This window comes from Theropithecus gelada, chromosome 15 (genome assembly GCF_003255815.1).
Source record: "Theropithecus gelada isolate Dixy chromosome 15, Tgel_1.0, whole genome shotgun sequence".
In the NCBI taxonomy this organism is placed as follows: Eukaryota; Metazoa; Chordata; class Mammalia; order Primates; family Cercopithecidae; genus Theropithecus; species Theropithecus gelada.
Window position 1 is genome coordinate 44,758,583 of NC_037683.1, and position 12,676 is coordinate 44,771,258.

Genomic DNA, 12,676 nt, shown 5'->3' on the forward strand with positions numbered 1-12,676 from the left:
GGTTGCAGCGAACAGCTGCATTTCTATAGTCCAAACCTGGAGCGGTTTAGTGATAAATCCCGCCCTAAAAGGCATTTGTTAACCGTTGTACGTGTTGTAAGGCAAAGGGTGATTGGTCAGAGAGCTCACGGAATCAGTCGGTAGTAAACACAACCAGACTCCAGGGACCGTGGATTGGTCAGTTTTTCTGGGGGCCAAAGAAATTCCTCCGGGTTCCGCGCGCCGGCTGGCTGCACTCCTACCCCGGCCCCGCCCTCCCCGTTGCTGATTGGTTGTAACCCCACCGGGAGAGGAGGAAAAGGGCGGAGTAGGCGCTCTTGCATTACGTCACGTCCGTTTATCCTCAGGCGCCGCCGCGGTGTTCTCAGAGTGCCGCGGCGAACTGGCTGAAGGAGCTAGGGTACTAGAGGCGGGGTGGGAGGGGGGCGGGCGGAAGGGGGAGGAAGTCCCATAACGGAGACGCAGGTCTGGACGTTCCCACCTCCTCTGACACTGCCGAGTCCGATCGGAGAGGGGTCACCGCCTCCTTCAGCGAGGAGGAGGGGGGCGGAGCCCGGCTCAGGTGAGGAGACCCCGTCAGAGAGTGTCGTGATGGCGGGCGCGCTCACGTGGGGAAGGTTGAGCACCAGGGGCGCGCCAAGGCGTCGGGGAGCGCGCAGACGTGTACTGGTGCCCCCAGCCTACCCTGACTGTGTTCCTGAGGGGGCATTGTTACCGTCAGAGCGAAGGGGCCAGGCGGGTTCTTCTGCGCAGGCGTCCCCGGTGTCCCGACGCCAGGCTGTCTGCAGGCTGGGGCGGGAGCTGGTACCCCTGCGGATCTCTGGCTGGCTACGTAGGTTCCCGAATGGGGTGGGAAAGGCCTCAGGCCCAACGGCCTGGTGGAATGAAGAGAGGATCTGCTGCCTTGCGGGATGGGGTCGGACGGCTCCCTTGCCCCCATCCTGGGTCTTCTTGAGCGACGAGGTTTGATTTCACCAGAGCAAGGCCATAGGCAAACTGCCATCGGGAGCCGGCGGCCGACCCTGGAGGGGTGGAGCCAGTGTTTTGGAATGCACCAACTTGTTAAGAGAGGACTGAAGTGTTTAATAGGCATTTATTGAATGCCCACTACTCCCAGGCTTCGTGCGAGGAGCTGTGGGGGATGCGGTGGTTAGACACTGCTGTCCCATGTTCTCCTGTTTGGAGGACAGATTTGTATGTAAATAATAAAAGGCAGTGAATTAAGGGGAGTTGAAGGTTAGTTTTTTCCTTTAAAAATGGCCATTTTTTTTATTAAGTCAGCATTCTGGCATAGTGAAGGGTACTATGGAAACTAATTTTCTGAACAGAAGACAAATCCTAAATAATTTGGAGGAAAAAATTTAGGTGAAAGCACAGTAAAGTCTTGATTCCTAAGTAGTAGTCTCTGACTCTAGTTAACTTGAATAGAAGAAACTCTTCACCTTCAAAAATTGAAGCAAAAATATTCCAAAGCATGTTCTCTTATTTTTCACTTGTATTAAGTAGAAGACATTACAGGCTTTTCTTTAGAAGTTGAAGAGAATGCTGTGCCTTAGTCATTATTGGTAATTTGTTGTGCTAGTATGGGCTGTTGTGCCTTAGATGTAAAAGGCTGGGTAGAACTTGCTTTTCATTTGCCTAAACTCTTGTGATATCTGTGGTGACGGTGGTTGGCAGTAAGCTAATAGTTCAGAGGGAAAAGACCAGATGGGAAGAAGAGAAGGATTTTAGAGAAAAGCCCCTAAGCCAAAGGAAACCGTTCACTGTTCCTTTTAACCCTTCTGGAAATCTCATCAAATTTGGGAAGATTGACCTGGCCACCACAGCCAGCTTGGTGACCTTACAGGTAAGACTGCCTGGGTGGGGACCTGTTCTGGGCCCTTGGGTTTTGCTGAATAAGCAGACTCTTTTTTTGAGGAGTCCTGAAGTCAACCTGTTTACTAGAGATTTGCACCTTTCCCTAAAAGTTGTGTCAAAACTTTTAGTTAGCTGAAGATGCTGGATTTTGGTTAATTGATATGTCTGTAGCAAAATTCTGAAAATGGTAAGATTTGGAGGAAAGGCATCTTACAAGCTTAAGAGTGAACGCTCTCAAAAGAGACTCACAAGACTGTCCCCAAAGTGGAAGTAATAAAAAATCACTAGGATATCAAATAGTAGTTAAAGAACTCAGCATGAATTATATCAAATTGGAGACTTAAAAAAATCTTGTGTTCAGTGAATTTGACAAAACCTGGTGTAGTGCTGACAGAATTTTGAATCTGGCTCACATTCGTTTTGGAAATGGAAAAAAGAACCCAAGGTATTGATTCTATGTTAGCTTTCAACTTTTTTTTTTTTTTTTGAGACGGAGTCTCGCTCTGTCGCCCAGGCTGGAGTGCTGTGGCCGGATCTCGGCTCACTGCAAGCTCCGCCTCCCGGGTTTAGGCCATTCTCCTGCCTCAGCCTCCCGAGTAGCTGGGACTACAGACTCCCGCCACCTCGCCCAGCTAGTTTTTTGTATTTTTTAGTAGAGACGGGGTTTCACTGTGTTAGCCAGGATGGTCTCGATCTCCTGACCTCGTGATCCGCCCGTCTCGGCCTCCCAAAGTGCTGGGATTGCAGGCTTGAGCCACCGCGCCCGGCCTCAACTTTTTTTTTAATGTGAATTAATTTTAAATACTTTCCCTCTGTCAGTTTTAAGCATGTGATTTTTCTTTTACTGTATGTAATATTTCTCAAATATGGATGTTGTCTAGTAGAGCCAGTTTTGTTAGCGTAGCGGGTGGGATGGAATGTAGCACTACACTGCCTTTTGTCTAAGTGTGAAGTGAACTTCTCATCTCCTAAAAGACTAGCTGTTTCTGAGTGAACTATTGTTCTTTACTTATGTTTTCATCATTTTCACCACTGAATAGTGGCTTTTAATTTCAAGATCCAGTTTTGGAGGTGCCTTTCATTTTATTAGTTATACATATATTTCCTAAAAGCTTTGATTTATCTTGACATCCCAAACAGATTAGGAACTGTGTTGGACTACTTATTATAATAGATATTCTTACTCTCCAAGATTATTTTATTGGTGATGTTGGATTTTTCTTAACCACTTTGCCAACAGGAGTGATGCGCCACCCACCACCCTCCACCCACTCGGACCACTTGTGTTACAGCTTGTACCCTCATTTAGTGGTTCCCAAACCCTTGTCCCTTGTTCAAGAAGAATGAGGTTACTCTGACAATTCGAAGGGTGAGGAGGGCAGAGAAGAATTTTATTGAGTGCCTCAGAGAAGAGGACATTCAGGGGTGGTCCCCCACCCCTGCAGTCAGGTGGCTTCTTTCCCAGTGTGGCTGGTTCTGGGGCTTCTTAGGGACTCAGAATGGGGAGTGTGTGCTGATTGGTTTCTGAGTATGCAAAAAGGTTAAAGGGAAGGCCGGGTGTGGTGGCTCACGCCTGTAATTGCTGCAGTTGTGGAGGCTGAGGTGGGCAGATTGCCTGAGGTCAGGAGTTCAAGGCCAATCTGGCCAACATGGTGAAACCCTGTCTCTACTAAAAATACAAAAATGAGCCCAGCATGGTGAAGTGCGCCTGTAATCCCAGCTACTCGGGAGGCTGAGGCAGAAGAATCGATTGAGCCTGGGAGGCAGAGGTTGCATTGAGCTGAGAGCCTGCCACTGCACTCCAGTCTTGCAGACAGAGTGAGACCCTGTCTCAAAAAAAAAAAACAAGGTTAAAGCAAAGACACCACTCAAAGGTGGGTACGACAGTGTAGAAAACCAATTAGGAAAGGGGTAGGTATATGTAAAATAGGTGAAAGTTGGGGATCAATCAGAAGAAAGCACATCAAACGGGAAGACAGGTTCTCAGTCTGGTCCATGGATTTGACTTGTAGCTTGGCTTTCAGGCTTTAAACTGTCTTTGGCTTTGAGGTAGGGTTTCACTGGGGATGTGCCCCTATCTGCCTAGGCATTTGTCTGTCTCCTGCCTCTATCATTAGTAGTCATTGGCAGTCGGTTTTCCTTCTTCCTTGAAGACAGGATACCGTAACTAAGCATTATGCCATAGCTCAATTGGCAGTTTTTTTCCTAGTGTTACATGAAATAATGCGTTTTATAATCACAGACATCTTAGATTTTTTTTTTTTTTTTTTTTTTGAGACGGAGTCTAGCTCTGTCGCCCAGGCTGGAGTGCAGTGGCCAGATCTCAGCTCACTGCAAGCTCCGCCTCCCGGGTTCACGCCATTCTCCTGCCTCAGCCTCCCGAGTAGCTGGGACTACAAGCGCCCGCCACCTCGCCCGGCTAGTTTTTTGTATTTTTTAGTAGAGATGGGGTTTCACCGGGTTAGCCAGGATGGTCTCAATCTCCTGACCTCGTGATCCGCCCGTCTCGGCCTCCCAAAGTGCTGGGATTACAGGCTTGAGCCACCGCGCCCGGCCGTACAGACATCTTAGATTTAATAAAATTTAGTAAAATTAATAGACTTTTAGCCCAGGTGGCACACACCTGTAGTCCCAACCACTTGGGAGCCTGAGGCAGGAGGATCACTTGAGTTCAAACCAGCCCAGGCAACATAGTAAAATCCTGGCTCCCTGCCCCCCATAAAGAGTCTTTTGTACCCAACTAATTCATTATAATTGTAACCAGTGAATTTTCCTATTTTCCTAATTTGCTTTCCTGCTCTGGAAAATGTTTGTCACTGAAAAGAAGCCTATCGAGAGTGATATTTTTCCTTATATAAATGGAAATTAACAAATAAAATGTTCATTTTACAGATTTTAAAGGATGACTAAGTGATAGGTCTACTCTTTGGAAATTATACTTGGTCATCTGTTACTTTGTATGATAACAGGTTTACAAATGCCTTTATTCCTAATTTACTTTTTTTTTGAGACAGCGTCTCACTCTGTCACCTAGGCTTGAGTGCAGTGGTGCAATCTGATTTCAGCTCGATGCAACTTCCGCCTCCTGGGTTCAAATGATTCTTGTGTCTCAGCCCCCCGAGTAGCTGGGACTATAGCTCGTGGCACCATGCCCCACTAATTTTTGTATTTTTTGATAGAGACAGCGTTTCACCATGTTGGCCAGGCTGGTCTTGAACTCCTGACCTCAAGTGATCCACCTGCCTCGGCCTCCCAAAGTGAGTGATTACGGGCATGAGAGCCACTGCACCTGGCTGATTGCCAATTTCTTAAGTTTAAAATGCTTAAGGTGAGTTGCTCCCCTTTTTTTCTATGCTTGATATTGTTGACATGGTATAATTAATTTTTCAGTACATCTTAATTAGTCAATTATAATTTAAAATCCACTCAACCATCTTCCTCTAAAAACGCAAGGCTTTCACCTTTATAGTCCTTATGTTTTAGTCTTTTTTGCAAAGAGAATTTGAGGAAGAAAGACCGGGAAAAGAAAATCCAGTGTTTGGGCATTCGGTTGTGGGAGGAGCCCAGAAATGCTACAAAAATCTAAACATGTTTAAGTTACTTACATTGTACTTATTTTGAATAGATGATCAAAAGCAATTCTGCAGGTCAAGTATAGGTCACTTGCTGAGCATTATTGATTTGATAAATGATTGAGAAGTGAAGGCATATACTGCTTTGAAGGTAAACTAGGTGTAAGAAATGGATTAAGTCCATTTTCATCTTCTCTTTTGGAAAGGCACCATAATAATAGTGTCTCCAATGCTTTGTCATAGTTTTCATCTTGATAAAAGTTTAGTTTTTTTTTTTTTTCTTTCTACTTTGTTCTGTTTTGCTTTTGAGATAGGGTCTTGCTCTGTCACCCAGGCTGGAGTGCAGTGGGATGGTCATAACTCACTGCAGCCCCAATCTCTTGGGCTCAAGCAACCCTCTCACACCCAGCCTCCCAAGTAGCTGGAACTACAGGCATGCACCACCACGCCCAGCTAATTTTTGTAGTTTTTGTAGAGGTGGGGGTCTCCCTATGTTTCCCAGGCTGGTCTTAGACTCCTGGACTCAGACATTTCTCCCACCTTGGCCTCCCAGCATGTTGAGATTATAGACGTGAGCCACCATGCCCTGCACCCAGCTAATTAAAAAATAATTTTGTAAAGAAGAGGTTTCACTGTGTTGACCAAGCAGGTCTCAAATACCTGGCTTCAAGTGAGCCTCCCGCCTCAGCCTCCCAAAGTACTGGGATTACAGGTGTGAGACCCTGCATCTGGCCTAATTTTTTTTGAGGGGGGGAGTGTTAGCTTTTGTTGCCTAGGCTGGAGTGCAATGGCGCGATCTTGGCTCACTGCAGCTTCCCCCTCCCGGGTTCAAGCGATTCTCCTGCCTCAGCCTCCCAAGTAGCTGAGATTACAGGCATGCGCCACCATGCCCGGCTATTTTTTTATTTTTAGTAGAGACAGGGTTTCTCCATGTTGGTCAGGCAGGTTTCGAACTTCTGACGTCAGGTAATCTGCCCGCCTCAGCCTCCCAAAGTGCTTGGATTACAGGCGTGAGCCACCGTGCCTAGCCAGACTATTTTTTTTCATTAAGAAATAAGTTTCTTGGCCAGGCCCAGCACTTTGGGAGGCTGAGGTAGGTGGATCACAAGGTCAGTAGCTTGAGACCAGCCTGGCCAATATGGTGAAGCCCTATCTCTATAAAAATAAAAAAATATTAGCTGGGCGTGGTAGTGCACGCCTGTAAGCCCAGCTACTCGGGAGGCTGAGGCAGGAGAATTGCTTGAACTGGAGGTTGCAGTGAGCTGAGATTGTGCCACTGCACTCCAGCCTGTGTGACAGAGTGAGACTCCACCTGAAAAAAAAAGGAATAAGTTTCTTTATCTGTCAGGGGCAAAAGCCAATGAAAGACATGTTTAAAAATTGTTTGTGCTACACATCAATTGGGATTGGAAAGAAAAGAACTATTTTTTTTTTTTTTTTTTTGAGATGGAGTTTTGCTCTTGTTGCCCAGGCTGGAGTACAGTGGTGCGATCTTGGCTCACTGCAACCTCTGCCTGCCAGGTTCAAGCGATTCTCCTCCTGCCTCAGCCTCCCGAGTAGCTGGGATTACAGGCATGTGCCACCACACCCCACTAATTTTTTGTATTTTTAGTAGAGACGGGTTTTCTCCATGTTGGTCAGGCTGATGTCAAACTCCTGACCTCAGGTGATCCACCTACCTCAGCCTCCCAAAGTGCTGGGATTACAGGTGTGAGCCACTGTGCCCTGCCAAGAAAACATTTTTTAAAATTGTTTAAAGATTTTGGGGGGCAACTGGGATGGGTGGCAGACAGCATTTTCTAGGGTGTCAAGACATTCAGATTTCTTAAACATATTAAAATACATGTAGTCTCAGATTTACAGGCAGCTAAAAGAAGCCACTAATAGTTGGTTTTTATGGACTTTTAGATGCGTTTGTGAAACTTTTATGATATTTAAAGTGTTAACTGGCTAAAGATGTTCTTTGATGTAGCTATTAAAGTGGCAAGCTAGTTATTTAAAATTTTAGGAAAATGTAGCGCAAGAGAAAAGGAAATTTCTAGACAGGTACAGTGCAAGTATAAAATTCTAGCAGGATGGGCCAGGCCCAGTGGCTCATGCCTGTAATCCCAGCACTTTGGGCGGCTGAGGCAGGCAGATCACAAGGTCAGGAGTTCAAGACCAGTCTGACCAACATGGTGAAACCCTGTCTCTACTAAAAATACAAAAAAAATAAAATAAAATAACCGGGCATGGGTGTGTGCGTCTGTAGTCCCAGCTACTCGGGAGGCTGAGGCAGGAGAATCACTTGAACCCGGGAGTCAGAGGTTGCAGTGAACCGAGATCATGCCACTGCACTCCAGCCTGGTGACAGCAAGACTCCATCTTAAAAAAAAAAAAAAAAATTCTAGCACGATGAGGCAGTTACATTTGCCATAAATTATTTTGAAGTTTCAATGTAGTGCTTTCAGACTCTATCATGTAAGTGACTTCCTGTGGCATGTCAGTCTTTAAGGCAGCACTCTGCTAGTGGGTCACTTCATTGGTCTGTTCTTGTGTTGCTATAAAGAAATACTGGGTAGCTTATAAAGAAAAGAGGCTTAATGGCTCACAGTTCTACAGGCTGTACAAGCATGGTGCCAGTACCTGCTTGACTTTTGGGGAGGCCTCAGGAAACTTTTACTCCTGGCAGAAGGTAAAGTGGGAGCAGGCGTGTAACAAAGAAGTGTGGCACCTTCCTACCCTCTCACTGCAGCTTGCTCCAAAGCACTGAGACAGTGAAAGAGATCTAACCTAACCAATTCCATCTTGGTTCTAACTCCAAACTGTCCTTGTTCATTCCTGGGCATAGGCTGAATTAACTTTGGGAGGAACTTAGGTTATAGTTTATAGTTTTTGAAAACAAAGACAATAACAGTCCTTTCCCAAAACAAACCTCCTCCTTACCTGGGGAGGACTGCCTTTGTAGGACTAACAGTAGCCACAAGATTAGAAATTATGGCTCATGCCTGTAATCCCAACACTTTGGGAGGCCAAGATGGGTGGATCACCTGAGGCCAGGAGTTCGAGACCAGCCTGACCAACATGGTGAAACCCTGTCTCTACTAAAAATACAAAAAATTAGCCGGTCTTGGTGGTGTATGCCTATAGTCCCTGCTACTCAGGAGGCTGAGGCAGGAGAATCGCTTGAACCCGGAAGGCGGAGGTTGCAGTGAGCCAAGATCATGCCATTGCACTCCAGCCTGGGCAACAAGAGTGAAACTCCATCTCAAAAAAAAAAAAAAAAAAAAAAGAAAAGAAATTATGGTTTAGGAGTCACGCAGCTGGAGGCTACCAGATTCTGACCCTCCCTAAACTGCTCCTAAGATCAATGCTTGAGATATTTTGCAGACCCCTGCATTTGATGAATCAACTGGCACCACCCAGATCAATAAACTGGCTCATCTAATCTTGTGGCCCCCACCCAGGAACTGACTCAGCAGAAGAAGACTCCTTTTGATGTCATCTCTGACCTGACCAGTCAGCACTCCCAGCTCACTGGCTTCCCCCCAACCCACCAAGTTGTCCTTAAAAAACGCTGATCCCCAAATGCTCAGGGAGACTGATTTGAGTAATAAATAAAACTCTGGTCTCTTGCACAGCCGGCTTTGCGTGAATTACTCTTTCTCTATTGCAGTTCCCCTGTCTTGATAAATCACCTCTGTCTAGGCAGGGGGCAAGGTGAACCCATTGGGCAGTTACAGTGGGAGAAGATAAAGCTTGTCCTGCTTCCTCCTAATCTTCCAGACTGAGGTCTCTTGACATTGGGGTCTGTGGTCTGTGATGGTAGCATGTGGTATTAGCAATGAGAGGATTTAAGTAAAAGAAGGGGAGAAGAAAAACCCTTCCTGCCACCTCTTCAGAGCACTTGCTCTCATTTTCATTCCCTTCACTGTCATTTTATACACATCTTTTCACCCGTACCTCCAGCCCTTAACCCTGACCCTGCCTTTCAGCTCCATCCCTTCACTCCCTCCAGTTCCCTAGTCCTTTTTTTTTTTGAGACGGAGTCTCGCTCTGTCGCCCAGGCTGGAGTGCAGTGGCCGGATCTCAGCTCACTGCAAGCTCCGCCTCCCGGGTTCACGCCATTCTCCTGCCTCAGCCTCCCGAGTAGCGGGGACTACAGGCGCCTGCCACCTCGCCCGGCTAGTTTTTTGTATTTTTTAGTGGAGACGGGGTTTCACCATGTTAGCCCATGTTGGGATGGTCTCGATCTCCTGACCTCGTGATCCGCCCGTCTCGGCCTCCCAAAGTGCTGGGATTACAGGCTTGAGCCACCGCACCCGGCCTCCAGTTCCCTAGTCCTTATTCCTAGCCCTTGTTCATGCTCACAACTACATTCTTTTTATTTTTTTATTTTTAATTTTAATGGAGATGGGAACTTGCTATATTGGACAGGGCATTCTCGAACTCCTGGCCTCAGTCCTCCCACTTTGGCTTCCCAAAGTGCTGGCATTACAGGTGTGAGCCACTGTGCCCAGCCTCAGCTACATCTGTTCCCTCCCCTGAGTGTCCTCTCATCAGTCACTGAGCCCATGTCTTATTGGGGGTTGTTCTCATTACAGCAAAGTGAGATTTCGTACCTGGACATGGGTTTATACAGCTTCTTCTTCAGTTATTGAACTAGTTGGGTAATGTTGGTCTTAGAAATGAGTAGACAGTCACTGCTTGGGAGTCATACATAAGAGATAATATGTGTAAAGTACCTATAGAACCTGACTTTTGGTAGGTATTCAACCTTCTCATCTTCCCCCTGCATCACCCAGCTAATAGAAACATAGTAGTAAGTGATGGTGCAGTGTTAATTAACAAGGCACTGGTGCTTTGGCAGTTTGCCACCACAGTAACAGGTTTAAAGGATACTCTGTGAGTGATCCCAGGAGGCTATGTTATTGCCAGGGAAAGGCTGGGCACTTTATTCCACAAATTTGAGTAACTCAACGTATGTGTAAGTTGAAGGCTGCCTTTGCACTAAAGTTTCATTTATCTTATATATATGTGTGTATATATATACACACACATATATGTTATTATTATTATTATTTTTAGATAGGGTCTCACTCTGTTGCCCAAGGTGGAGTGCAGTGGCATGATCTCAGGTCATAAGCCTCTGCCTCCTGGGTTCAAGCGATTCTCCTGCCTCCGCCACCCAGAGTAGCTGGGATTCCAGGTGTACGCCACCACACTCAGCTAATTTTTGTGTTTTTTAGTAGAGATGGAGTTTTGCCATGTTGCCTGCCCAGGCTGGTCTGGAACTCCTGAATTCAAGTGATCCACCCACCTCGGCTTCCCAAAGTGCTGGGATTACAAGCACAAGCCACTGCACTGGGCCTATCCTATATTTTTGAAGAATGAGAGTCTACGTACATGAGTTTCTTCATAAATGTAAAACTTACTTAAGTGGTAGTCAGACTTTTGCCCTTAGAATTCCATTACACATTTAAAAATTATTGATGACTCCAAAGAGCTTTTTTGCAAGTTATAGTTTTCAGTATTTAACATATTAGAAATTAAAGTTGAGAAAAAAATTAAGTACTGCATTTATTTGTTAAAAAAGTATATGTGAACATAAAACATTTTTATAAAAAAGCGGTTTTAAAAAAGTAGTGAAGAGAGTGACTTTTCTTTAAGTAAACTTTATTTTTTCTAATAGATTTAGATTTACAGAAAATTGCAAAGATAGTAGAATTTCCATATATCTACACCTTGTTTCACCATTAACATCTTAACATTAGTATGGTATGTTATAATTAATGAACCACTATTATTGTAACATTATTACATAATAACTTTATTAACTAAGGTTTATTCTTTATTCAGATTTTGTTAGTTTTAATGTTCTTTTTCTATTTCAAGATCCCATCCAGGATACTGTAACCACCCAGTAGGTTCACCTTGCCCACTGCCTAGACAGAACCGATTTATCAAGATGGGAATTGCAGTAGAGAAAGAGTAATTCACGTAAAGCTGGCTGTGTGGGAGGACTGGAGTTTTATTATTTGTCAAATTAGCCTCCCCCAAAACTCAGGGATCAGAGTTTTTTGTTTGAGGGGTTTTTTTTTTTTTTTTGAGACTTTTTTTTTCTTTTTTTTGAGACAGGGTCTTGCTCTGTCACCCAGACTAGAGTACAGTGGTGCGATCTTGGCTCACTGCAACCTCTGCCTCCCAGGTTCAAGTGATTCTCCTGCCTCAGCCTCCTGAGTGGCTGGGATTACAGGCGCCTGGCTAATTTTTGTATTTTTGGTAGAGACGGAGTTTCACCATCTTGGCCAGGCTGGTCTCAAACTCCTGACCTCGTGATCCATCCACCTCAGCCTCCCAAAGTGCTAGGATTACAGGCATGAGGCATCGCGCCCAGCCGGGGATCAGAGTTTTTAAAGGTAATTTGGTGGGTAGGGGGCTAGTGAGTCAGGAGTGCTGATTGGTTGGCTTGGCGATGAACTCATAGTGTGTCCAGAATTTATTCCTCTTGGTGGTTTCTTGGTCTCGCTGACTTTAAGAATGAAGCCGTGGACCTTTGCGGTGAGTGTTACAGCTCTTAAAGATGGTGTGTCCAGAGTTTGTTCCTTCAAATGTTCAAATGTGTCTGGAGTTCCTTCCTTCTGATGGGTTGGTGGTCTCGCTGACTTCAGGAGTAAAGCTGGAGACCTTCACTGTGAGTGTTACAGCTCTTAAAGGTGGCACATCCAGAGTTGTTTGTTCCTCCTGGTGGGTTCATGGTCTTCCTGACTTCAGGAATGAAGCTGCAGACCCTCGTGGTGTGTGTTACAGCTCATAAAGGTAGTGCGGACCCAAAGAGTGAATGGCAGCAAGATTTATTGTGAAGAGTGAAAGACCAAAGCTTCCACAGTGTGGAAGGGGACCCGAGTGGGTTGCCGCTGCTGATTCAGGTGGCCAGCTTTTGTTCCCTTATTTGGCCCCACCCACGTCCTGCTGATTGGTCCGTTTTACAGAGTGCTGATTGGTGCATTTACAGTCCTTTAGCTAGACACAGAGTGCGGATTGGTGCATTTTTACAGGGTGCTGATTGGTGCGTTTACAATCCTCTAGCTAGACAGAAACGTTCTCTAAGTCCCTACCCGACCTGGAAGCCCAGCTGGCTTCACCTCTCAATAGGGAGTCAAAGCTGTTCTCTTATGCTGAGTCAGTTCCTGAGTCAGTTCCTGGGTGGGGGCCACAGAACTGGTTGGCAGGTCCAGGTGGGGCTGTTCTGTTGTTAGAAATGTAAA

General features: G+C 45.7%; 1 protein-coding gene across 1 annotated transcript in view; it reads left to right on the top strand.

The window, feature by feature from the left end:
- Positions 1–321: 321 nt before the first annotated feature.
- ZBTB5 (zinc finger and BTB domain containing 5) overlaps positions 322–12,676 on the top strand; it is a 44,351-nt gene continuing 31,996 nt past the window's right edge. Inside the window, exon 1 of the mRNA XM_025360588.1 lies at positions 322–562. The gene's annotated coding sequence lies outside the window, so the exon portion shown is untranslated. The remainder of the gene's footprint in view (positions 563–12,676) is intronic.